At 46.9% G+C, this 26954-nt stretch overlaps 1 pseudogene; it reads left to right on the top strand.

Annotated features, from left to right (window-relative positions):
• The first annotated feature begins 1280 nt into the window (after positions 1–1280).
• On the top strand, positions 1281–2379 carry LOC121444514 (annotated as a pseudogene).
• Positions 2380–26954: the final 24575 nt, after the last annotated feature.

The raw sequence follows: 26954 nt of genomic DNA, 5'->3' as shown, positions 1-26954 counted from the left end.
GGACCATTAACCTATTTAAGGGCTGGGTTTTCGTCCCCTGGGGTCTCCGTTCTGTAAGCTTATGCTCTCCCTCTTAAGATGTATTAAAGCTTTTCTGCAGAAGGATCCTGAGTGTGCCGTGTCATTCTTGCTGGCGAGACGTTAGCGTGGAACATCTGGTGCCGAAACCCGGGAATCCAACATAGTCAGCACCGCCGGAGACCCCTTGGATTCAAGGAGGATTCAGAACTGCAGGTAGGTACGCTCCGAGAGGTATGTCTTTTCTGGATTTCGGATTGGACCTTTCACCGCCTTGGGAGGGTAGCGTGGCCTTGGTGATTGTTCTGGGATCGCTTTTGATCCTCATTTTGGGAATGCTTTGCTTCAACCCTTATAATTGCTAGGTGTGTTAAGTCCGATGTAAATAAGCGGCAGTACCTTGGTGCGCTCTTCAGCCTCTTGTAGATAAAAGAGCCATGTGCGGACTCTACTTTCGGTTTCTTAGCACTTGTAAGGTGGATGTGGATAAGCCGCAGGTGCGTGCTCGCCATCATGGACTCCCCACAGTCTGTCATTATGGCCTTAGAGTTGGTGTTGAAGCAAAGAGATATAAAGATGGCTCGTCAAACATTGAAAAATTTTGTAAAAGAAATTGATCGGGTAGCTCCCTGGTATGTCTGCTCCGGATCATTGACTCTCGCCTCGTGGAATAAATTGGGTAGAGACCTCGATAAAAAACTAGCCGAGGGAGACCTAAGACAAGGGACCAAGGCCATCTGGAAACTTGTTAAGAACTGTTTGGAGGAGGAAGCCTGTCAGGTGTTCATAGCCGAAGGATGAGGTGTCTTAGAAGAAGTTCAGGATAGCATGTCAGAAACTGAGCGTAGGCGCGCTGAGGTTTCTGAGGTTGGGCGCGCGCAAGAAAAAACCAGTCCCAGTCAAAGAAAAGAGCCCCCCCCCCGGTGTGCCTAAGGGCAAGGGGGTGTCTACATCGGACCCTAGAGGTCCTACACCTGTTATGAAGAAGAAAAAAGAGGATACTAGTACTAGTATATACCATTTACAGGAACTTGAGGCTTTAAATATTGATAGTTCTACTAATAATTCTGACAACTCTGAAAGTTCAGGAGATGAAGGTTTAGACCTGGAGGAAGAAGCCGACGTAGAGGAGGAAGCGGCCAGATATGAGGAGAGATATCATCCTGACGATTACCCTCCGAGTAACAGGGAGCTCAAAAAACGGCAGTTCCATGTGGCCCCTTCACCGGTGGCCCCTTCGGCGCCCCCCCCCCCTTTACGAGATGCGCCCGAAGGCCTTCTCCTTCCTCCCAGAAAAGGTAAAGAGAAAGCTACACCTCACCTACCCTGTCTTTGAAGGAGCAGAGGGAGGACGGGTGCACGCACCTGTAGAGTACAATCAGATAAAAGAATTGGCAGAGTCAGTCCGAAAATATGGAGTAACAGCTAATTTCACTCTAGCTCAAGTGGATAGGGTGGCTATGACTGCCATGACCCCAGCTGATGGCAGACGGTTACAAAGGCATCACTTGTCAGCATGGGCCAATATTTGGAATGGAAAGCCCTTTGGCATGAGGCAGCTCAGGAGCAGGCCACGGTTAATGCTATGGCCTTGACTCCAGAACAGCAACAATGGATGTTCGATCTTTTGACTGGCCAAGGGCGGTTTGCCGCCAATCAAACAGATTATCATTGGGGTGCATATCGGCAAATTGCTGATACAGCCATTAGGGCGTGGAAAGCACTTCCCAGAAAAGGAGAAGTAAATAACCAACTCACTACGATTATTCAAGGAACCCAGGAGCCTTTTTCAGATTTTGTGGCATGAATGACAGAGGCGGCAGGGTGCATTTTTGGCGACACTGAAACGGCTGCGCCTCTTATTGAGCAACTTATTTTTGAGCAGGCCACCCAGGAATGTCGCGTGGCTATAGCCCCTATAAAAAATAAAGGGCTACAAGATTGGCTTAGAGTTTGTAGGGAACTTGGAGGACCTCTTACCAATGCAGGACTGGCCGCTGCTATTTTACAATCTCAGAAGCGCCCCTTTAAGGGGCCTAATAAAAGAGTCTGTTTTAAATGTGGAAAGCCGGGACACCTAAAAAAGGACTGCAAGTCAACAGAGAGGGCTCCCCCTACTCTTTGTTCCCATTGTGGCAAAGGCTACCACAAGGCTGAGCTATGTATCTCAGTGAGAGATATGAAGGGCAGAATCCTCCCCCCACTAGAGACATCTGATAATGAAAATCCAAAAAACGGGACAGTGGGCCCCCGGTCCCAGGGCCCACAAAAATATGGGAACAGATTCATCAAGGCGACCGACGAGGTGCTCCAGGGACGGAGCAAGAATGGACTTGCACGCCTCCTCCAACTTCTTACTAATGCCCCAGATGGGGGTTCAACCCGTCCCTGTTTGAGTGCCCGCGCCTTTACCCCAGGGGAGTGTGGGCCTTCTCCTGGGTCGGGGGTCGCTCACCTTATGGGGACTGATTGTCCACCCCAGTATTACTGATGATCAACATACCCCTGAAATCCAAGCATTGTGCTCCAGTCCCAATGTGGTCTTTTCTATCAGCAAAGGAGATAGAATAGCTCAGCTACTACTCCTTCCGGGAGAGATCCATCAAAAACCAGACGATAAACAAATGGGATCCTCAGGTCAGGATTCAGTTTATTTGGTTGTTAGTCTCCAAGACCGGCCAAAACTGTCTCTCTAGGTTAACGGCAAGCGCTTTGAAGGCATTCTGGACACCGGAGCTGACAAGAGCATAATTTCTTCCCACTGGTGGCCAAAGTCTTGGCCAATCACTGAGGCCTCCCATTCGCTACAAAGACTAGGTTATAATGCTCACCCAACCATTAGCTCCTCGGCCCTTATCTGGAGGACCATGGAGGGGCAGGAAGGACGGTTCACCCCTTATGTGCTTCCTCTACCCGTTAACCTATGGGGACGAGACGTCATGCAGGAAATGGGGCTAACCTTATCTAATGAATATTCACCACAAGCAATTAACATGATGAGAAAAATGGGGTAAGAGACAGAAAAAGGACTGGGGCGCCTAGGACAAGGGCAGATTGGGCCTGTGGGCCCTGACCCCAATCAGGGAAGACAGGGTCTGGGTTTTTCCTAGGCGCCATTGGGGCAGCACGGCCCATACCATGGAAGACAGAGAATCCAGTATGGGTTCCCCAGTGGCCCCTGACCTCTGAAAAATTGGAAGCTGCAACTAAACTTATTGCAGAACAGCTAGCCTTGGGGCACATAGAGCCATCAACTTCCCCTTGGAACACTCCTATCTTTGTTATCAAAAAGAAGTCAGGAAAATGGTGCCTACTACATGATTTAAGAGCAATTAATGAACAAATGCACCCCCTCGGGGCAGTACAACGGGGACTCCCTATACTCTCCACCTTGTCCAAAAACTGGAGTTTAGTTATTATAGATATTAAAGATTGCTTTTTTTCTATTCCTTTACATGCTCCTGATAGACCTCGCTTTGCATTTCCTGTTCCTTCGGTTAATCATATGGAGCCTGATAAGCGATTTCAATGGAAGATTTTGCCCCAGGGTATGGCCAATAGCCCTACTATGTGCCAACTATATGTACAGGAGGCTCTCAAACCAATAAGAGAGCGTTTTCCACAGATGCTTGTGGTCCATTATATGGATGACGTGCTTATGTGTCATGAGGATCTAAAGATCCTCAAAAAGGCCTATCCATTGCTACTTGACAATCTACAGCTTTGGGGCCTCCAGATTGCCACATAAAAGGTTCAAATTGCTGATGCTGGCCAGTTTTTAGGTTCTATAATTATTCCAGATAAGATCCTTCCACAAAAACTAAAAATTTATAAAGATGATTTACAAACATTGAATGATTTTCAAAAATTGTTAGGAGATATTAATTGGCTGCGACCATTTTTAAAGATCCCCTCTGCCGATTTAAAACCTCTGTTTGATATTTTGGAGGGGGATGCTCATATTACTTCCCCCCGGGCTTTAACACCAGCGGCAGAAGCAGCCTTAATGTTGGTAGAGAAATCCATTGAGGAGGCCCAATTGTGCCGCATTGATGTTACCCGGTCGTTTTCTCTTTGCGTATTTAAAACGAGAAAATTGCCTACCGCTGTGTTATGGCAAGATGGACCGTTGTTGTGGATTCACCCACATGCCTCCCCTCAAAAAATTGACAATAGAGAATTCTACCAGAACTTCCAAGAAGAACTAATACCTATACTCCTTAATGTATTTCACAATATAGAATCAGAAGAGTCATTGCCAAATTCCTTTTATGAAGCTACAGTTACCCTGATACCAAAACCACAAAAAGACCCAACCAAGAAAGAGAATTACAGACCGATCTCACTTATGAACATCGACGCAAAAATTTTCAATAAAATACTGGCAAACCGAATACAAGAACACATAAGAAAAATTATCCAGTATGATCAAGTAGGCTTCATCCCAGAGATGCAGGGCTGGTTCAACATACGCAAATCTATCAATGTAATCCACCATATAAATAAACTGAAAGAAAAAAACCATATGATCATTTCACTAGATGCTGAAAGAGCATTCGACAAAATTCAACACCCCTTTATGATAAAGGTCTTGGAGAGAATAGGGATACAAGGGTCCTACCTAAATATAATAAAAGCTATTTACAGCAAGCCAACAGCTAACATTAAATTAAACGGAGAAAAACTCAAAGCCATCCCACTAAAATCAGGAACACGACAAGGATGTCCACTCTCTCCATACCTCTTCAATATAGTGCTTGAAATTCTAGCAATAGCAATAAGACAACATAAGGACATCAAGGGGATTCGTATTGGAAAGGAAGAAGTTAAGCTTTCGTTATTTGCAGATGATATGATAGTGTACATAAGCGACCCCAAAAATTCTACCAAAGAACTCCTACAGCTGATAAACAGCTTTAGTAATGTGGCAGGATACAAGATCAACTCCAAAAAATCAGTTGCCTTCCTATACACTAAGGATAAGGAAGCAGAGAGGGAAATCAGAGAAGCATCACCTTTCACGATAGCCACAAATAGCATAAAAGACCTTGGGGTAACCCTGACCAAGGAAGTGAAAGATCTACTTGACAAGAACTATAAGTCTTTGAAGAAAGAAATTGAAGAAGACACCAGAAAATGGAAAGACCTCCCTTGCTCTTGGATTGGGAGGATCAACATAGTAAAAATGGCAATTCTACCAAAAGCAATCTATAGATTCAATGCAATCCCCATCAAAATCCCATCAAAATTCTTCACAGATCTGGAGAAGACAATAATCAACTTTATATGGAAAAACAAAAAACTCAGGATAGCCAAAACAATCTTATACAATAAAGGATTGTCCGGAGGCATTACCATCCCTGACTTCAAACTCTATTACAGAGCTACAGTATTGAAAACAGCTTGGTATTGGCATAAAAACAGAGAAGTCGACCAATGGAATCGAATAGAAGACCCTGACATTAACCCACAAACCTATGAACACCTGATCTTCGATAAAGGAGCTAAAAGTATACAATGGAAAAAAGAGAGCATCTTCAACAAATGGTGCTGGCAAAACTGGATGTCAATCTGTAGAAGAATGAAAATAGATCCATATCTATCACCATGCACAAAACTCAAATCCAAATGGATTAAAGACCTCAATATCAGTCAGAACACACTGAACCTGATAGAAGAGAAAGTGGGAAGTACTCTACAGCACATGGGCACAGGAGACCACTTCCTATGTATAACCCCAGCAGCACAGACACTAAGGGCATCATTGAATAAATGGGACTTCCTGAGGCTGAGAAGCTTCTGTAAAGCAAAGGACACTGTCACTAAGACAAAAAGACAACCCACTGACTGGGAGAAGATCTTCACCAACCCTGCAACTGACAAAGGTTTGATCTCCAAAATATATAAAGAACTCAAGAAACTAGACCGTAAAAGGCTAATCAACCCAATTATAAAATGGGGCACTGATCTGAACAGAGAATTCTCAACAGAAGAAGTTCAAATGGCCAAAAGACACTTAAGGTCATGCTCAACTTCCTTAGCGATCAGGGAAATGCAAATCAAGACAACTTTAAGATACCACCTTACACCTGTCAGAACGGCTAAAATAAAAAACACCAATGATAGCCTTTGCTGGAGAGGTTGTGGAGAAAGGGGTACACTCACCCATTGCTGGTGGGAATGCAAACTTGTACAACCACTCTGGAAAGCAGTGTTTCGGTTTCTCAGGAAATTCGGGATCAACCTACCCCTGGATCCAGCAATACCACTCTTGGGAATATACCCAAGAGAGGCCCTATCATACAACAAAAGTATATGCTCAACTATGTTCATGGCAGCATTGTTTGTAATAGCCAGAACCTGGAAACAACCTAGATGCCCTTCAACGGAAGAATGGATGAAGAAAGTATGGAATATATACATATTAGAGTATTACTCAGCAGTAAAAAACAAGGACTTCTTGAATTTTGCATACAAATGGATGGAAATAGAAAACACTATCCTGAGTGAGGTAAGCCAGACCCAAAAAGAGGAACATGGGATGTACTCACTCATATTTGGTTTCTAGCCATAAATAAAGGACATTGAGCTTATAATTCATGTTCCTAGAGAAGCTAAATAAGGTGAATCCAAAGACAAACACATAGGCATCCTCAGGAATATTAACCTTCATCAGGCGATGAAAGGAGACAGAGACAGAGACCCACACGGGAGCACCGGACAGAAATCTCAAGGTCCAAATCAGGAGCAGAAGGAGACGGAGCACGAGCAAGGAACTCAGGACCACGAGGGGTGCACCCACACACTAAGACAATGGGAATGTTCTATCGGGAACTCACCAAGGCCAGCTGGCCTAGGTCTGAAAAAGCATGGGATAAATCCGGACTAGCTGAACATAGCGGACAATGAGGAATACTGAGAATTCAAGAACAATGGCAATGGGTTTTTGATCCTACTGCATGTACTGGCTTTGGGGGAGCCTAGGCCGTTTGAATGCTCACCTTACGAGACCTGGATAGAGGTGGGCAGTCCTTGGGCTTCCCACAGGTCAGGGAACCCTGATTGCTCTTCGAGCAGATGAGGGAGGGGGACTTGATCGGGGGAGGGGGAGGGAAATGGGAAGCGGTTGTGGGGACGAGGCAGAAATCCTTAATAAATAAATAAATTTAAAAAATAAAAAAAAGACAAAAAAAAATTGATAGGTATCCTGCAGCCACAGCTCAGATCGCCCTTAGAGGCCTAAAACCATCTGTTAGCCATTTTGGTAAACATCCAGCTATGATTATTGTCCCGTATACTTCCCCTTAGATACAAACCCTGGCTGCTACTTCTAATGATTGGGCCATCTTGGTCACCACCTTTTCTGGGAAAATTGATACTCATTATCCCAAACACCCTCTGCTACAGTTTGCTGCATGTCATCCTCTTGTCTTTCCCCAGGTAACATCTTCCGTTCCACTAAAAGGCGTAATGGTAGTTTATACAGACGGCTCCAAGAGTGGCATGGGAGCCTATGTTGTGGATTCCAAGGTATTTTCAAAAAACTTCTCTGTAACCTCACCTCAGATGGTGGAATGCATGGTGGTGTTAGAAGTTCTTCAAAGATTCCACTGCCCTCTCAACATTTTTTCCAATTCTGCCTATGTGGTTAATGCTGTAAAACTGCTTGAAACCGCCGGGATCATAAGATCTACTAGCACGGTGGCATCTCTTTTCCATAAATTGCGGGAATGTTTGCTAAACAGGAGAGCTCCACTATATATTACACACATCCGGGCACATTCAGGGCTCCCGGGTCCTATGAGTCTGGGTAATGATTTGGCAGACGGCGCCACGTGGTTAGCCGCAGCGGCTCTTGCCTCCCCATTACAAGCTGCTAAAACCTTTCATGATAATTTTCATGTCACAGCCGAAACCCTGCGTAGACGCTTTTCCCTTACTAGAAAAGAGGCTCGTGATATCGTGACCCAGTGTCACAATTGCTGCCAGTTTCTCCCTGTCAGACACACAGGGATAAAATCCCAGAGGGATTCTGCCTCTACAAATATGGCAGATGGATGTTACCCATATCTCTGCCTTTGGAAAACTTCAATATGTGCATGTGTCAATTGATACATGCTCTGGTATTCTCCATGCCACGCCTCTTACAGGAGAAAAGGCTTCTCATGTTATTCAACATTGCCTTGAGGCATGGAGTGCTTGGGGCAAACCCACATTTTTAAAAACTGACAATGGGCCCGCCTATACCTCTCAAAAGTTTAATCAATTCTGTATGCAAATGCAGGTGACACATATTACAGGCCTGCCCTACAATACTCAGGGTCAAGGCATTGTTGAACGAGCGCACCACATGCTCAAATCCTACTTGCTTAAACAAAAAGGGGGAATAATGAAGGATTTACCCCCAACGCCAAGAGTGGCTATTGCTATGGCATTATTTACTATAAATTTTTTTTAATTTGGATGATAATGATCACAATGCAGCAGAACGACATTGCTCGGATCCACAGCGACCTAAGGATCTTGTAAAATGGAAAGATGTGCTGACTAATGAATGGAAAGGCCCGGATACTATTCTAATAAGATCCAGGGGAGCTGTCTGTGTTTTCCCACAGGATGAAGAAAATCCTTTTTGGGTCCCTGAACGGCTTACTAGAACAGTCCTGGAGCAAAAGGATGACACAGACCAACCTCATGACGAGAATGATCAGGCTAATCCACATGATGTTAATCATGGGGATCCCAATTGCCCAGGGAGAACCAGGATGGCGGATCATGTCGACTTTTCCACTGCCGATGCCGGTGATGTATAACGCACAGGTTTTCCCTCGATTTTTTGCCACTAATAAAGAATTAGGTCTTACATTTTTACCAAAGAATAAGCAAATTGAAGGACTTAAGGAAAACAGAACCCTTTTCCTTAAAGGAAGCTTATGCTTTTTGGTCAAAGATAAGCTGGATAATAGCAACCCCTGTATTATATTAGGAAATTTATCTTCCGCTTGGCTGAAAGAGGATGCATGGGGGCCCAGCGGTAACATTGTAGCCAATGCTACTGTTATCTATGGCTGGGGCCACAGTTCCAATCTATAAATGGTTCTTTTACCCCGCCACGGCAACCAAAATTGGCCCCCTTTTGCACAGGCAGACAAACGGAAGAGATGGCATTGCCTTGGACAGGATGCCAAATTCAGGGATGCTGCCTGGTTTCCTTTTCCCCAAGGATAGGCATGGGAACTAACTTTACATCTTTGGACCCCTTGCGGGCAGATACTAATCCTTTTGATCAATGGCTGCTTTGCGGCGTTAATGGAAGTTGCACTGATCTTACACCCGTGGCCATGCTGAAGGGAGGCAGAAGCAAACAGGGCCAATTGGAATTTGACTGGAAGGGATCCCTGGGCAGTCAACTCCAATCAGGCAAGAGTTCAGGGTCATTTCAATGGACTGCCTAAGGAGTAAAATATAAATCTTTTAGACATGTAGATTATGAGGCCACTCCAGTTTGTGTCTGGCCTCCCTTTATGTGGATTGTGAGCAATAAGAGTGCCACAGACAATGAATTCTATTGTAGATCCGGTAAATGCTATTATACCCTGTGTTGGGATGCTCAAAAATTTCCCCTTGCAGTGGTGACCCGGATGCCACGTTTTGTACCTGTCCCTGTAGAGGCATCCAGCAGCATGACACTGTTTCGAGAAAAGAGAGATTTTGGAATTTCGGCAATTATTGTTGGCATCGTAGCTGCTACAGCAGTTGCAGCATCTGTTACTGCCTCTGCTCTTGCCCTGTCTAATTCAGTACAGACTGCACAGACCATTAATAGTCTGTCAGCTTTATCCCATGCTTTTTCAGTCACCGTACAGCTGGCCTTGGTGAGCTCCCAATATATCAGCTCCACTGTCTCAGTGGGTGGGTGCACCCCTCGTGGTCCCGACTTCTTTGCTCATGTTCTCCCTCCTTCTGCTCCTCCTGAGCATGGCGAACAATGAGGGCTGATGAGAAGCCAAGGACAATGGCACGGGGTTTTGAACCTACGTAATGTGCTGGCTTTGTGGGAGCCTAGCCAGTTTGGATGTTCACCTTCCTAGGAATGGACGGAGCGGGGAGGACCTAGGACTTTCCACAGGGCAGGGAACCCTGACTGCTCTTTGGACTGGAGAGGGAGGGGGAGAGGAGTGGGGGGAGGGGGGGAAGGGTGGGAGAAGGGGGAGAAGAGTGGGAGGAGGGGGAGGGAAATGGGAGGCTGGAAGGAGGTGGAAACTTGTTTTTTTTCTCCTTTCTCAATAAAAAAAATGGAAAAAAAATGTAAAAAAATTTCAAATAAACTCTATGGAAGCAAGAAAAAAAAAATAGTCTGTCAGCTATTGTTTCTATGGCCCTGGACAAGCAAGCTTCTGCAAATACCCAAGTCCAGGGAGGTCTTATGCTGGTCAATCAGCATATTGACCTCGTGCAGGAACAGCTGGATATATTGTGGCAAATGGCACAGTTAGGCTGGGAGCAAAAGCTCCCTGGCCTTTGTGTCACCTCCATTCAATATGAAAATTTTACTAATGCAGCTAATTTGTCTAAAACCCTTTCACAGTTCATTTTACAGAACTGGACCTTTGAGTTTGAACAGACGCTTCGCAAATTGAGGGCTGCCATCGTCCAGATCAATTCTACCAGGCTTGACCTGTCCTTCACGGACGGGCTGTCGTCCTGGATTTCCTTTGCTGTTTCTTACTTCAAGGAGTGGGTGATGGTGGGACTGTTTGGTGTGGTCATCTGCTGTGAAATGGTGTTTCTCCTCTGGCTGGTCTGTAGGCTCAGAACCCAAAACTAGAGAGACAAGGCGGTTATCGCACAGGCCCTGGTCGCCCTAGAACAAGGGGCTTCCACTGACATCTGGCTAACTATGCTCAAGCAATAGGCCGCCGGCTGAATAGCTCTTGCACACCCGGAACTTAGGATCATTGCACAGAGTAGAGTGTTCGGTTTGGCCCCCAGGAGGGGTGTTGAGCTGAGAGCATCGCATAGAGAGCCGTTATGGTACCCTCTCTGAGAGACATGTTGTTCTGCATAAGGGTTTCCTGCCTTACTTTCCCTTTCCCAGAAAAACGGCAGAGGACAGGTCGAAAGCATCCCGGGTTCAGTTGAATCTAGGGATAGCTTTCGTACACATCTTACATGTTCTGTGCCTGGTAAGTACAACCACTGTTTCTACCCTCATGGATTTGGGGATGCCTAGTCGCTTATAATAATAAAAAGGGGGAGATGTGGGGAGTCACCCCCACATACTCCATTACAAGATGGCGCCTGCACCCGGTAGCCCCAAACCGATAAGCAGGTTAGTGTACATGTGCGTGGTAATTTTCCATCCCTAGCTCTCTGCCTCTCCCGTGGCGTCATAAGGGCTGACGAGCTGCAGCCAGTCGAGGAATGACACGCCCTAGGCTAGGACCATTAACCTATTTAAGGGCTGGGTTTTCTTCCCCTGGGGTCTCCGCTCTGTGTAAGCTTATGCTCTCCCTCTCAAGATGCATTAAAGCTTTTCTGCAGAAGGATCCTGAGTGTGCCGCGTCGTTCTTGCTGGCGAGACCATAGCGCGGGACAAAATCCCATCATGTCAAGGACCTTTTCAGAAGAACCAGGTACAGTGCAGAACTGGACCACTGTGACTCCAACCTGAGCAATAACAACACCACAGATCGGACCATAAGCCAATAGGAGTGAGACCTATGAGCCACTTCCCTCGGGGTCTGTGAGTCTTTTGATGGGGTGCAGCAGTGCCTTATTGAAAAAAAAAATAAGAGTCAACCCTGGAAACATACACAGAGGACACACTGGGAGAGAATAATATCATGGTAGAGGTTCTAAAAGGCATTACAGTCATCCTGCAAGACATTCGCACTGCTCAGCTACCTCTGATGCCCAAATTACAAACGATAATCCTTTCCTGAATCCAGAAAGAAAAGGAGGCGTTGGATCAATCGAATAACCCCTGGCTTGCTGGGTTTCTACTCTGAAATCTTTGCCTATATTACCTTTAATAACATGCTGGGAACCGATTTGAATAGCTGCCATTTCAAGATGGCATTTGGCCCCAGCCTTGCTTGATAGATAACTCCATATTAGGGTTGCAGTTCTTCCACGGGAAAACAGGGTGAGTTGTTGTGATCTAGCTGCCCACACTTCCCCTGACAGGCAGGGGAACATCCTGGTCTGTAATTGACAGGGATGTTCCCCTGCTTTCTTTCCTGCCGGTGGGTCTCCAGAAAAATAGTTAAAGTATCAAAGTATCAAAAGTTGCTAGGCAGACTCCCTATATAAGCAGCTATAGTGCAGAGCCCCTTGTCCCTTGCTTTCTGCTCTCCCTACAACCAAGAGGCTCCAATAAAGCGTGATTTGAGAAGAATCCTCGTCTGGTGGCTGTTCCTTCCTGCTGGTCAGGGAGCTCGCCGCAATAACAGAAAGCAGAAAATTCCAGGGTCGCCTGGAAAAGGAAGCTGGTATTTCTGTTGTACCCTGAAGATTTTGGGTTGAGGCTTGGCCTGTTCATGAATCTAGCATAGCTCTCCAAGGTGTAGGCACTGAGCACGCTCCATTGCCAAGTTTGTATCTGCTCCCCTGGAAGGATGAGGGACACATTCCAGCCTCTTTCAGCCGTACGTATTGCCTCACATCCTATTACCCCATGGAAGAGGAATGTGCTGGAAGGCATGGGGGCGATGCTCACCCCTCAGCTAGTGAGAAGATGCTAGAAAAACCCAGTGATTTTGCCACAACGAAGGCCTAGGGAGGAGATTACAGGGTATTCTCAACCTGTGACAGAAAAGACTCATGTGGCTCGCCAGTCAGGAAATCATGTGTGACTGGGGCATTTTTAGCAGGGGCCATTGCTAAGCAGACTTCGACCATTACACCCATTCCTATCTCATGGTGGGGTGGTGGACCCGTCTAGGTTGAGCAGGGACTCTTCCTGAAGCTCGTCGCCAGTGCAGTAACTGAACAATCCTTGCAGAAAGCACCTGTCAACTACGTAGACTACTCTCAGCCTTTAAGGCTACTCACCTTCCCCACGGACCCACAGGGCATTCTGGCGAGTGGGGCCCATACTCTGGGTACACTCGCAGGCTTCACCCTCCAACAGTAGTGGCTTCCCTAAGGCTCTCATTTTCCTTCTGTTTATAGCGACCAAACTCAGTGTCCAGCAGTTTGGCAAGGAGCCTGATGTAATAGTGACAACTTTTAACAGCTCAATGACTATCCTGGCTTCAGCATAATGGTGATGATTAAACCATATTCCTCAGTGCTGCGAAGAGTCATCTGACAACCATCCCCCCCCCCCAACAAATACATTGACTCTTTCAGAATGCGCCCTGTGATTGATACTAAAATTGTTAAGGCTCAACCTACACCAGGAGGACGGGTCGTTTTTATAGATGGGTCCTCCTCCAGGCCAAGCAGCCGTAGTGTCCCTTCCCACAGTACAAAAGGCTATAGTGGAGAGCAAATCTGCTCAGGTCACTGAATTGATACCTCTCATCCCAGCTTTGCAGCTCTCCCTGGAGGAGGCACTCAATATTTATACTGATCATCGCTATGTGGCCAGAATAGTTGGCCCTTTGTAAACTGCCGCACGTGACACTCCGGTCTCCAAGATTCAGAAATACCTTCTTCAGCAGCATGAACAGGACAGAGAAAACTTTGCCTTCACAGTGCCAACTTATAGTAACTCTTAACCTACTAGGAGATACCAATGGATCATCCTTCCATGGTGAAAGCTCACACTGTGCCAATACTTTGTAAATCAGTCATTGGAGATACTATGTAAGAAATTTCCTAAATCTGTAATTTACCATTGCATGGATGACATTTTGCTGTCTGATTCAAACATAGATACTATAGAAAGTATTATTTAAGAAGTAAACTTTGCAACAACAAAAAATTTGCTCCTGAAAAAAATAGAGAGAAACTTCTGTCAATCCTACATTATAAAATAGGTTTACAGAAAATTAGAACATAATGGATGTGTTCTGCTTTCAGATTTTAAAAAATTGAAATATGTATACCATACCATTGACACTTATTCAGGTTTTTAAGGAACTGGGCCAGGGAGGGGAAGATGTTTATCCCTAAACCCAGGACTAAAGACATATGCCCTGACTCTGAAACTAGTGTCAAAGAAACACACTTTGTCCCTAGAATCAGAGCCAGTGAAAGAAATATGCCCTCACACCTGTGAAAGGAATATGCCCTGGTAGTAACATTAGAGTCAAAAAGTTAAGAAGTTCAGCGAAATAAATACACTTTTCCAAGAAGTCAGAGTCATCTGGGCCCCTGACCAGATAAAGACCAATCCCTGAGCAGAATAAAACTAACAAGTCCTCCTCCCCCTGGGAAATCTCCACCCCTAAGAAGCCCTATAAATAAAGGCCTCTCTGGCCCTTCAGGTAAAGGCTGCCCTAAGGTCGACAGGGTACTGCAGTTCATCCATCTCTGGCAGAGGCAGCCACACTGCTGGACTCTTCCTTTCCAAATACATCTTTCTCCAAACAGTCTTTGGTGATGGCCTTGATTCACCTGCCCAGCCCAGACTACAAGAACCTGGCTGGGACGTCCCTTAGGGGACTGAGCTAGGAAACCTTGCTGTGAAGCTCCTCAGGTGGCTTCAGAAAGGTGGAGCAGAACAGGAGAACTTGATAGGATGCTGGGGGGGGGGTGTTTGAGCAAGGCGCAAAGTACAGCATTGCCCACTGGACCCAGAACACCACTTTTCCCAGGAGCACGCGCATCCAATGTCCAACGCAAAGGCCCCTGCAAGCAGGTGCAGGATGCATCGTTTGACTCACGTGTGTGGGGATCCCCTTTAAAAGCCAAAAAGCTGTTCATTCACTCTCTTTCCCCTTTTCTCCCTTCACTGTCGGACACGCTCCACCCACCCCGCAATAAAACCTCTCCATGTGGGTCCGTTGTACCTTGTGTCTCATTTCGAATCCGAAGAAGAACAAAAACAACGGTAGAAGAAGAACACTTTGAACTTTTTATAGATGAAAAACAAGGGTTTGCAAAGGGGGCCCTCACTAAAAAATTGGGGCCCTGGAGGAGGCCTATAGCCTACCGTTCTAAGAAACTGGATCCGGCGGCCTCAGGATGGCCCCCTTGTTTGAGGATGATAGCTGCCATAGCTATGCTCCTAAAGGACGCTGGAAAACCACCTCTGGGTCAGCCCCTCACCATTTTAGCCCCTCATTCGCCAGCCACCGAGCCGCTGGCTCTCCAATGCCCGAATGACTCATTATCAGTCACTCCTGCTGGGTAAGGACAGGGTCCGCTTCAGCCCAGCAGTCATCCTGAATCCTGCCATGCTGCGCCCCACTCCGGATTGCCAACAAACCCTTGAGGAAATACATGGAACCTGGCCAGACCTGACAGACCAACCCCTGAAAAAGGCTGACCTGACCTGGTACACCAACGAAAGCAGTTACCTGCTCAACGGAGAAAGGAAGGCCGGAGCAGCAATAGTGGACGGAAAGCAGTTAATCCGGGCCAGCGCCCTGCCACCCGGAACTTCAGCTCAGCAGACAGAGCTCATCGTGCTCACCCAAGCCCTATAGCGGTCAGAAGGTAATGCACTCAATGTCTATACAGACAGCTGCTATGCTTTTGCCACGGCTCACGTTCATGGGGAAATATATCAGAAGAGGGAGGAGCCCTCTAACCTCAGAAGGACATTAAAAACAAGGCTGAGTTTTGTGGATGGAGGTGGGTGGTCCTTGGACTTCCCACAGGGCAGGGAACCCTGATTGCTCTTTGGGCTGATGAGGGAGGGGGACTCGATTGGGGGAGGGGGATGGAAATGGCAGTCGGTGGCAGGGAAGAGATAGAAATCTTTAATAAATTAAAAAAAAACAAGGCTGAAATATTGGCCCTGCTTAAAGCCTTGTTTCTCGCTAAGAGACTAAGTATTATACATTGCCCTGGACATCAGAAAGGGGAGACCGAGATAATTAAAGGAAACCGCCTGGCAGATGAAACGGCCAAGCAGGCGGCCCTAGGCCCTCAGCTCGACAACAACAATATTAACTGGACAGGAAGGCCCGGAAAGAGACATGGACACGATTGACTACACCAATGAAGATCTGGATATAGTCCAGAAATTAGGGGCAGAGACAACGATGGATGTGCCAAGGAAAGACTGTAATGTCAGTACAGGTAGCCAGAGAGATCATTTCCTACTGGCATAAACTGAACCACCTGAGCACCAAAAAGATGAACATCATGCTCAGCAGACAGGAAATGGGTAGCTATATACACAAGAAAGAAACCCTGATACAACAAATCGTCAGCAATTGCAAAGCCTGTGCCCAAGTGAATGCTGGCAAAACAAATAGGCCGCCTGGACTCAGACTCAGGTGGCATAGGCCTGGGATCCACTGGGAAATAGATCTAACTGAACTTAAGCCTGGCATGTATGGTTATCGGTATCTGCTAGTTTTTATAGACACCTTTTCAGGATGGGTCGAAGCCTTTCCTACCAAAAAGGAAACCGCACAGACCGCTGTTAAGTTCTAGGAAGAAATCCTCCCAAGGTATGGACTACCCAAGGTACTTGGGACTGATAATTGTCCTGAGTTTATCTCCCAGATAAGTCATTTAGTGGCCAAGTTACTGGGGATTGCTTAGAAATCGCATTGTGCCTATAGACCCCAGAGCTCAGGGCAGGTAGAAAGAATGAAGAGAACAATCAAGGAGGTTTTAACTAAATTAACGCTCGAGACAGGCGCTAGGGACTGGGCACAGCTCCTACCCCTGGCATTGTATCGAGCCAGGAACACCCCTGGCACACATTAACTCCTTTTGAAATCTTACATGGAGGTCCCCCTCCAGCTATAGCCTTTTTTGATTCTGATATTGCTAATTATGCAACCTCCACCACTTTGCAGGCTCACTTGCAAGCCCTCCAGCTGGTACAACAGGAGATCTGGAAGCCCTTAGCAGCAGCCTACAAAGACTCAGACCAGTCTCCTGCCCTCATGGTCTGTCTCCATTAGGGGCTATAGGAGCCGCTGCTCATGCGGATGTGATTGGATAATGCCCTTTCCACTTCCTTAAAGACTTTCTACGTGGCATTCTGTAAGGAAATAAATCTGTTCCTACTTGACTTAGCTCCCCACTGTGTCCGAAACCTGGGGGTTGCATGGTGATACTTCCCCTCCTCAGTCAAAGTCAGTTGCGGTTGGCTGGCTCAATTTAATTTGTTTACAGACGGGCCCCTGCACCATTTCTCTAGGGCTGAGCTGTTCTCCTTAGGCTCCAGCCTCCGGAGCGGTCCTATCACAGTCCTAGCCTGCAGAGATGTGCTACTGCAGATTTAGGCTGCTGGGGGAAGCTATGTCAACCGAACACCTCTAAGTGGAACCTAGTTAAGGCATGGCTACCTGAGACCCATGAAGAAAATTGGGGTGGACCAGGTGCTCGTGTGCTCTAGGTGATTCCCATGGGACACGGCAGAACTCGGACTTCCCATTCTTGTGGTGTGAGTTTTCCCTTATAACAATCAAAAATATAATTGTTTATCTTTAAGCTGGCCTGGTTATTTCCCAAATTGAGGGAACAGTTAAGGTTGGTGCCCAGTTCGTGGGGCCACTTGAGTCTCTGGCAGTTCTGGCCAATGGCGGCTATGCCACACTCATTCAGGCATAGATATCTGGTATAGAGGTCCTGACAGCTACCAGCCGACTTCAGGTCCATTCAGCCTTTTCTGCGCTCGCAAAAGCTCAGGCATGGCATCTGGTCTGCATTCTGTGTCTGATTTGTTAGTCTATTTGTGTTTGTTTGTTTCCCTCTGCTTTCTGTCACAGGGCAGGGACTAACTGGTAGGAAGTCGTGGGCCGAGGCAACAACCAGCGGTGGAGGTCAAAAACAAATATCAGACTCTTTGAAAGACCCCAACCCTAGTCTCTAGTCTCCATCATAAGATGTTTTTGTGAACAACTGGGCCAGGGAAAAACAGATATCTGTGGGCAGAACCTGTCTTGAGAATCCGGGACCTTCAAGGCAGTAGACTAAGGCCAACACCCCGGTGGGTCTGGGCAAGAATCTAGGACCTCCCAAGAACTAGGCCTGAGACAGGACCTCTGCCAGCTTTGGCGTAAGTAAACCTGGGTCCTCCGAAGGAAAAGGCAGGTACCAGAGATCTCGGGGGGGGGGGGGTTGGGGTGGCATGAGTCTGGGACCTCCGAGAGAGTAGTCCTGAGCCAGGACCTCTTTGAGTTTGGGCATTGGTCTGGGACCTGCAGGTCACAGTGTGAGTCTGGGACCTCTGAGGGAGTAAGCAGGTCCTCTGCCAGTCCGGACGCACCTGAGCCTGAGTCCTCTGAGGTAGCAGACTGTAACCAGAAACCCTCCCAGGTCCAACTCCAACCCAGGGATTTCTGCAGGAGGGAATCCTGACCAGGATTTACATATACAGGTCAAAGCCGGTAACCATGAGGAATAACCATCTGAGCTTCAGATTTACTGGCACCTAGGAGATTATTCAACAGAATCTCAGCCATTATTTTGAGTGGGAAGAAGAAAGTAAAAAAAAAAAAAAAAAAAAAAGAAAGAAAAGCAAAAGGATCTCCTTAGTAAATTGGGAGCATGGGGACCTTGGGGAAGGCTTAAAGGGGGGAGGGGAAGAGTCAGGGAGGGGAGGAGAGAAAAATTTAGAACTCAATAAATATCAATAAAAAAGTAAACGTTGAGCCATCTCTCCAACCCCATTTTTTTTTAAATTAAACTGAGAGTGGTGGAGAGGCGCGGCACACAGTCGCGGCAGAGAGGCGCTGCAATCAGGAATAGGCTTTGGGGGACCGGAGCGGCAGCAGACGCAAGCGGCGCTGATGGGCACGCAATAACAAGAGCACATTGCCCCACAAGTAAATCAAAGAGAAACCCCGAGGGGGGACCGGCGCGGCAGACCCAGGCAGACCCAAGCGGCGGGGACCACAAGGCAGCAGACGCATGAGCGGGGATGGACAAGAGCAGATCGCCCCACTACAATTAAATCAAAGAGGTAGACCTTTCGTAGGCGAGGTCACTGGCAAACGGGGAGCCTGGTCCTGATCCTGAAGACCCTTCGGAGGGGTGAGAGGATTCTTAGCCTGTGGCAGGAACCAGGAAACAGCAGGGCAGTTGGTAAGCGGAACCCTTGGCCAGCAGGGAAACCTGATCCGATTTTAAAAGACCCATTAGATAGGATCAATAGGAAGAGATGGGCAGGCGCCAAGGCAAAAACTCACCCAATAATCTAAATTAAACTGAGAGTTGCTGAGAAGCTTTCTGGCACTGAAGCTCCAATTTTATAGGACAAAGTGATATGGCTCAGAGGTAAAAAAAAAAGTTTAATTGATTATGTCAAATATTATTTATTATAATTGAAAAAAATAAACAAGGCAATCCCATACCATCGGGAATCGCTATGGGAAGCCTCTCGCAGGCCCCATGAGAAATGTGGTCCAGTCATTGCCAGTTACTGTGGAGAATGTGTCTCGACAGGAAAATTAAAAATTCCAATGCCTGCTGTCAAAAGCACTAATGGTCTGAATGATGGGATAAATGTGGAGGATGAGTCAAGAACTCTAGGGAAGCCGGGCAATAGCACACGCCTTTAATCCCAGCACTCGGAGGCAGAGGCAGGCGGATCTATGTGAGTTCAAGACCGGCCTGGTCTACAGAGCTAGTTCCATGACAGGCTCCAAAGCCACAGAGAAACCCTGTTTTTAAAAACCAAAAAAACAACCTCTGGTGAGAGAGGAAACATATATTCTGGCAGATTTCTAAAAATGAAATTTTAATTGAAGGCTTATTAGACACAGCTGAGTATGTAAGTATCATTACTCCAGAATCTTGGCATCCAAATTGGGCTCTTCAGGAGGTAGATGTTCAGTTCCTGGGAATTGAAACCCTATCTCGTGTAAAACAAAGCAAGAGATGGGCTGAATGCAAAGGGCCAGAAGGGCAATAGGAAAACTAAGGCCTTATGTAGCCAATATTACAGTGAATTTATGGGGTCGTGGCCTATTGCAGCAATGGAATAGCCAGATTAACATTCTTGCAGCCCCCAAAACTTATGTTTCTGAGGAAAATATTAGAAGATATTACAGGCGACAGACACCAGCCATTTGGGCTGTATAAGAATACAGAGGAATTAATAACCCTTCAGATGTACCAACAGTCCTACCTTTAAAGTGGTTGACTGAGGAACCAAGACAGGTTAAGCAATGGCCCCTAGCTGAGGAAAACGTTGCAGGCTTGAAAGCAGCTGGTACAGAAGCGATTAGATGCTCGACATATAAAAAAATCTACGAGCCCTTGAAATTCTCCTGTATTTGTTGTTAAGCAAACATCTAAAATACAATTCGTAAGCAATTTGCTAAGTCTATAATTTACCATTATATGAATAACATTTTGTTACCTGATTCAAATACAGATACTTTACAAAGCAAGCTTCAGCAGACTTATTTAACCATGGGAAAAGTTATTGACCCTCCCAGCACCAAGGTATTCCCATCTGTTCACAGTGGCATCTCATGCTCATCTCTGATTGGCTAGGTACAATCAGGAACTCGGAGAGCACAGTCACTATGTCATAGACTCTGTGTGCCTGCAGTCATTGGCCACGTGTTACTGTGCTACCAGCAGGTGTCAAGCTGCTGTGCTGTCAACAGCCACCTTGCTGTTGAGCCCCTCGTGGTCTTTGGAAAATGTGACTCTGAGCATGTGGCCCAATGCACACCCTCAAAAGATCACAAGGCGGCTTCAGTGAAGGCTACAGGTGAGGGGACAAGGCAGTATGAATGCTCCTACAGAGGCTTCAGGGAAGAAGCATAGACACTATTGGGGGACGGAGCACTGCAGACTCAATGTGACCACCACTGTCAGCCCTAGCTGGACTGGACCAATACAATGCAGGAATCCTAAGAGCTTGACTAATCAGCCTTTGTAATAAGGCATGGACCAAATACCCCTTAGATAATCAGTCAAAATGTTATACAGAACCATTGCAACTCCTGGCAGCAGTCAGGTAATTAGCTTGATTCAAGAAATAATCCAAGATGTGGCACAGACGCATACTTATATTTTTTGATGGTCCAAGCTTGAAACAGTGAAGCCCACACTGAGAGCATATCGTTTCACTACAACTAATTCAAGTAGGTGTTTTGGTGGCTGGCCTACAGAATGGTAGGCCTTTTGTTGGCAAGATCCCTGGTGAACGGGGAGCATGGTCCTGTTACTGTAGACCCTGCTGAGTGGTGAGAGGGATCTTGGCCCGTGGCAGGAGCCAGGAAACGGATCGGGGGCATTTTGTAAGCGGGGGCCCCTGGCCAGCAGGGAAATCTGATCCTGTTTTATAGACCCAATAGATAGCATCGGTAGGAGGAGATGCGCAGGCACCAAGGCAAGAACTCACCCAACAATCTGAAAAACAACATGAAAACACCAGAACCCAACGATCTTATAACAGAAGGACTTGAACACCCTAGCACAGAGGTGGAAAAAATTGACTTTATGAAAGCAATAGAGTCCCTCAAACAATATGTAAAAAATGCCATTATAGAAATGGATGAGAAGTATAACAAGAAATAATCCAGCTAGCTAAATGATAAACAATTGTATTTTTATTTATTATGAGGGGAAAACTCATGAAACAGGAACAAGCTCACCAGTGCCAAACGGTAATCACACAAAAAGAGCCCACCTAGACCTTGCACCCATTTTCTCTGGGTCCCAGAAAGCCGTAAGTTAAGCAATACCTTAACCAGGACCAACCTCTTAAAGACAATAGGCTAGCAAGGCATCCCCATGAAGGCACTATGTAAAGTTAAATATGCTAGCCTGGCCTGGCACCTGGATACCCTGTTCCTCTAAAGACAAGGCATGCCTACTCCCAATCTCCAGCTTCCAGGAAAGCTAAGTGGATCTCCTGCCTCCTAGTCAGCCTACTTACTTTCTGTCTGCCCTTCCTCTGGATGGAGAGGTAGCTTCTACCTCTCTCCCTTCTCCCCCCAATACCCTTTCTTCTCTTTCCCTCTTTCTTCACCCCCCCCCCCATTAAAGTCAGCCTATACCCAAGCTCTTTCCACATAGCATATCTGTATGCCTCTAACTAGCCAGGAAAACTGCGCGGCCTTGGGTTGCCTGGGTCATGAATAACACTGGTGCATGGCTCTGCCAGTCTCTCCTACGCATTCTGCAAGCCAGCAGCCTGAGCTATGTGAGGATCCTGAACTCAGACCATTTTCCAACTTCCTGTGCCTGCTCCATTGCAGCACCCGTCCAGGTCAGCTTTCATGAACATTCATCTCTACTGATTCCCCGCGGCTGAGGACTGACATCTAGTTACCTGCCCAATCACTAACACTCTGTCCACAGAAGCCCGGAAAACCCAGTTGGTCTTACCTCACTCATGTTCTTGACAACATCACCCTCCATAACCCACTAAATAAATATCCAACCTCACTCTGCACGGTGTGCCTATCCACGTCTCTGTCTCGTACCCGCCCATTGCTCCCTGCCCAGAAGCAGCCACTTTCGGAGACCTGTGGCACAGTATCGTGGCGTATCCATTTGGCTGTCTCTCCTCGTGAAACTGGTGGCCCCATTGACGTCTCTCACCCACAACCAGCTCCCTGTCTGAAACTTTGGGCCACTGTAGCCAATCGCGGAACTGCATTGTCCATCCCTGGACTGGCTGCTCTCCACACCCACTGCAATCTCAACCAGAGGAACCCTCCTCTACTCTGGACTGAGATATCGAACACACGATGTAGGTTCGTTCTAACAGCCCAACTCTGGTACCTACTTTCACCTGTCCTGTGACTTGATTCCAGTCCGCTACGGGACCATTTTCATCTCTTTCTACCAAGTACAATGGAGCCACCATTCTACCTCTGCAAGAGGTCACTGGAGTGGATAGACTGCTTAGACTACTTCCCCTTTATGTTAGGTGAACAATCTTAAACAGTAAAAGACTGAGATCAAATATAACTACCTCGTCTTCCTTCATTAAAGCACTCCAATATTCAAATCAATCGTACAGCCTCAATATGTATACCTCATACCTAACATTTTACTTCCTGGGTAACACAGGTGAGTTTGCGAGAACACCAGACCACATGCAGATGAAATCCACAAAAACAACACAGCACCCTGATGGAGGAAGGTCATTGGTTAAATAAAAAGAAACTGCTTGGCCCTCATTGGTTAGAAGATAGGTGGGAGGAGTAAACAGAATAGAACGCTGGGAGGAAGAAGTGAGCTCAGACTCCACAGCTCTCCTCTTGGGAGCAGACGCCTCAGAGAGACGCCATGCTCCCAGCTCTCAGGTAGACGCATGCGATGAAGCTCCTACCCAGGATGGACATAGGCTAGAATCTTCCCGGTAAGCGCACCTAGGGGTGCAACACAGATGATTAGAAATGGGCTAAATTAATATGTGAGAATTAGCCTAGAAGAGGCTAGATAGAAATGGGCCAAGCAGTGATTAAATGAATACAGTTCGTGTGCTGTTATTTCGGGCATAAGCTAGCCAGGCAGCCGGGGTGCCAGGGATGCAGTCCCGCCGCCCCTATTTACTACAGCACCCCTGGCCAAGAAGGAAGCAGTCCCTGACTAAATCCGCTTGACCTATAATAAACAAGGAAGAATTCTAGTTAGAAGTCAGTTTACAACCTGCCTCCCAGCAATTGTAGGAAGATGAAGCCCTGAGGCCGAGACGATCCAACCTGGATTCTGTCTGAAGGCCTAACAACAGGTATTGTCAGAGGTCATGATCGTGGCTACACAATGAGTGGTAATCATGCCACATCATCACACTGATGAGGAAGCCTGGGCGCTGGGAGGCAAGTATATAAGGCTTTCCCCACTGGTGAGGAAGGCTGGGTGCTGGGAGGCAGGTATATAAGGCTCTCCCCATTGCTGCGAAGGCTGGGCGCTGGGAGGCAGGTGTATATGGCTCTCCCCATTGCTAAGAAGGCTGGGTGCTGGGAGGCAGGTATATAAGGCTCTCCCTATTGCTGAGAAGGCTGGGTGCTGGGAGGCAGGTGTATATGGCTCTCCCAGTTGCTGTAGAAGCCTGGGTGCTGGGAGGCAGGTATATAAGGCTCTCCCCATTGGTGAGGAAGCCTGGGTGCTGGGAGGCAGGTGTATAAGGCTCTGCCCACTGGTGAGGAAGCCTGGGTCCTAGGAGGTGGATATATAAGGCTCTCCCAGTTGCTGTAGAAGCCTGGGTGCTGGGAGGCAGGTATATAAGGCTCTCCCCATTGCTGAGAAGGTTGGGTGCTGGGAGGCAGGTGTATAAGGCTCTCCCCATTGCAGAGGAAGCCTGGGTGCTGGGAGGCAGGTATATAAGGCTCTCCCCGTTGCTGAGAAGGCTGGGTGCTGGGAGGTAGGTATATAAGGCGATCCCCACTGCTGAACAAGTCTACTATTTGCCTTTCACTTGACTCCCGGTGTCTGCACTGGTAAATCTGAACTTTCTTACCCCTCCCCTGTAGGAGCTAACAGGACTGAGACTTCCGCCCTATGTTTAGAGTTTGGCTTACCAGGGTCCTTTTTATACATTGAGCCTATAACTTTTGGCATTTTTATTGATTCTTATCAAGCTCTAAATTTTTCTCTGCTCCTCTCCCTGCCTCCCCCCCTCAAGGTCCCCATGCTCCCAATTTACTCAGGAGCTCTTGTCTTCTTCTACTTCCCATGTAGATGAGATCTATCTAAGTCTCTCTGAATGTCCTCATTGTTGTCTAAGTTCTCTGGGATTATCATTTGTAGGCTGGTTTCCTTTGCTTTTTGTTTAAAAATCACTTATGAGTGAGTACATGTGATAATTGTCTTTCTGTGTCTGGGTTACCTCACACACAGGGGAGGACATCTCCATATTAACAGAAATGGAGGCACTCCAATTACCCCACGGGAAATTTAGGCCTCACCTACCATTGGTGGATGAGGAAGCCAAGAAGATTAAAAGTTCACCACTCACCAGGTCCGTTCAAAAGACCTTAAATTGGAAATGAAGCAATTGTACCCTCAGAATTCCAACAATCACGGGGAACGGCTATTGTCATTCACGACCAGGAGAAGAGACACCGATCTCATCAGTGGGGGGCCCACCTGCCCGTCCATCCAGCTGAGATTGATTTTACTACAGAGGGTTGTGGCCATCCGAGCTACCCCTAGACCCAGGCTACCCCACACAGCTGGCTTCAAATAATCTCAGCAGGTCCTAGAAGATGGACCTCAGCTGCTTTGAAGGTGTTATCGAACAGAAGGGGCAAAAATTTTTGAACAGCAAGGAAAAGTAAGACTTAAGATTTCCCAAGATCAAATTCTTGATGAGGGACATTACACTGATCTCTAGGATCAGGCTCTTTATGATGAACACATCTTGTCCCTATGTATCCCAGCAGCTTTAAATGCTTCAGACAGGATTCAGGAACAACAACAACAAAAAAAAAATTAAATCATATATTAGACTTTAACAGGTTAAACCCTACAGGAGCTACGGCCCCATGCCTTACATATACAGGACGACACATTGCCTTAGGCCATCTATACCTGGTGTAAAGACAGCAGCTCCTTCTTAAATGAGGGAACCGAAAAGCAAGCTATACCATAATGCCAGAAACTGGGTGGTTGAGGCATAGCACTCCCCACCCATACCACTAATCAGCAGGCTGAGATAATAGCTCCCCCTGTACCTTAAATTGGCACAAGAAAATCTATGGTGATGTTTTATTTCTATATTAATAATTAAAGCTTGACTGAGAAATCAGAGTGCAAAGACAGGTCCTAGATGCTAGGGAGTGGTAGCACACACCTTTCATCCCAGGACACAGGAGACAGACAGAGATCAATCTTTCTGAGTTCAGGGTTACCCTAGGGTATGCAGTATCTATCCAGAAATACATCCAGGTGGTGCTGGCTCACACCTGTAATTACCATGTTTCAGAGTCACAAACCTTTAATCCCAGCAGCAGGGAGGTGGAGACAGGCGCAACACAGCTGAGCAAAGAGAGGAGAATAAAGGAGAAGACACAGGAGTCTGAGGTTTACTTAATGATATTCCTCACAGGTGGAGCTGAGTGAGCGCTGTCCCCCAACAGATACTAGTACTTCTCAAGGATCACCCTTCTAAATTTTCTTTTTAAACAAATGAATAGAGCATTATTCATGTTGGAAGTAAAAGCAAAAAGCTTTAGAATTTGAGTAAGAAGAGCACAAAGTCAGACTCAGTCACTTGAGACTTGTTCCTTGGTGGTCAAATCACACTACTACCCAGTAGCTGAGCTTCCTTATTCACAGCACTCAATGCTGGGAAAGGCAGTCCCAGTTGCCCCTAGGAATAGTCCCTGGCTTTGCAACACTGTTGAAGGATAGAGAGCAGGCAAGGCATGCTGTCATCTTAGTCTTGGCTCCGGTCTTTTCTTCTGGCTAGCTCAGGGCTGCCTCCTTTTGCTCCACCTAGATGTGAGGGACATGGAACCCGATCTATTGTGACTCCAGGCAAAGTCCACATATTTGATTGCTCCGTTCTGGCTGCTGCTCGGCAAACCAACTCTACCTAAGTGACTCCATTTGGGGGCTTGGTTGTATTTCAGTTTTTGACTCTAAGGTACAAGGGGTGAAATTGGCTTCCATTTCTGGTGACAGGCATCGTTGTTGTTCTTCTGTTGTTGTTCTTCTTGAGAGTCGAAATGAGACACGAGGTGCAACGAACCCACGTGGAGAGGTTTATTGCGGGGAGGGTGGAGCGTGCCCGACAGTGAAGGGAGGAAAGGCAAGGGTGAACTAACGGCCATTCGGCTTTTAAAGGAGATCCCCACGCACTGCACGCAGGGGCCTTTGTGTCAGACGCTGGTTGCGTGTGCTCCTGGGAAAAGTGGTCTTCTGGGTCTGGCTGGCGA

Source organism: Microtus oregoni, unplaced genomic scaffold (genome assembly GCF_018167655.1).
Source record: "Microtus oregoni isolate MIOR12 unplaced genomic scaffold, Mior012 000129F_ref0000347, whole genome shotgun sequence".
Classification (NCBI taxonomy): Eukaryota; Metazoa; Chordata; class Mammalia; order Rodentia; family Cricetidae; genus Microtus; species Microtus oregoni.
Note: the sequence above shows the minus strand (reverse complement) of the source record. Positions and strands in the feature narration are given on the sequence as shown.